This window comes from Fragaria vesca, linkage group LG6 (genome assembly GCF_000184155.1).
Source record: "Fragaria vesca subsp. vesca linkage group LG6, FraVesHawaii_1.0, whole genome shotgun sequence".
Taxonomy (NCBI): Eukaryota; Viridiplantae; Streptophyta; class Magnoliopsida; order Rosales; family Rosaceae; genus Fragaria; species Fragaria vesca.
The window spans coordinates 13,185,904-13,186,665 of record NC_020496.1 but is presented as its reverse complement, the minus strand read 5'-3'; positions in this window follow the sequence as shown (position 1 = coordinate 13,186,665).

Sequence of the window (762 nt, the reverse complement as noted above, 5' to 3'; positions counted from 1 at the left end):
TTTTTTTTTTTAAATGTTAGAAAAAATTCGAAACTTGAGACATGCTAGAGGAAAATAATTATCTGTTATCTATCGAAATCAAATACCAATTTGTAACGCTGTAAAAGCCAAAACACGTTAGGCAGACGGTAACCCGATCCTAGCACCTAAATAGCCTAAGCGGGGACTAGGCGATATATATTTTTACAATTAATCATTACAAAAATATATACAAGTATCTTATAATATTTGAAAATAATTAAATATATACACTTCTAGAAAGTATTGTACCAAAAAATTTGGCATAACTTCTCCTAAAAACGAGCAACCTGACATGTAAATGCAACAATCTTATACACTTCTAATTCAAAAGACAACCTTAATCCATGAAGAGTTGGAGCCTCATGTTCCCCGCAATACAACAACCTCACCGAAAAAAGTAAAAGGCGGCTAGACGATGATTAGGTAGGCTGGGTTGCAACTAGTCAACTGCCTAAATACCCATCGCTTAACACATGCGACATGCCTAAGCGGTCTTAGACCTCGCCTTTTAGGCCCTGTTTGATATAGCTTCGTCTTAAAAAAAATCAGCTTCTAGCTAGTTAAACTTTTAAATTTTGTAATGTTTGGAGAAATCTATAAAAACAAATTTTTTTTGAAAATCACATGTCACTAGTAGAAACTTTTAGAATGTTGCTTTTAGAAGCTGCTATGATTAAAAATACAAGAAAATAATAGTTTTTTTTATCTTGACAACACTTTTAAAAGTAGAGAAATTTTACT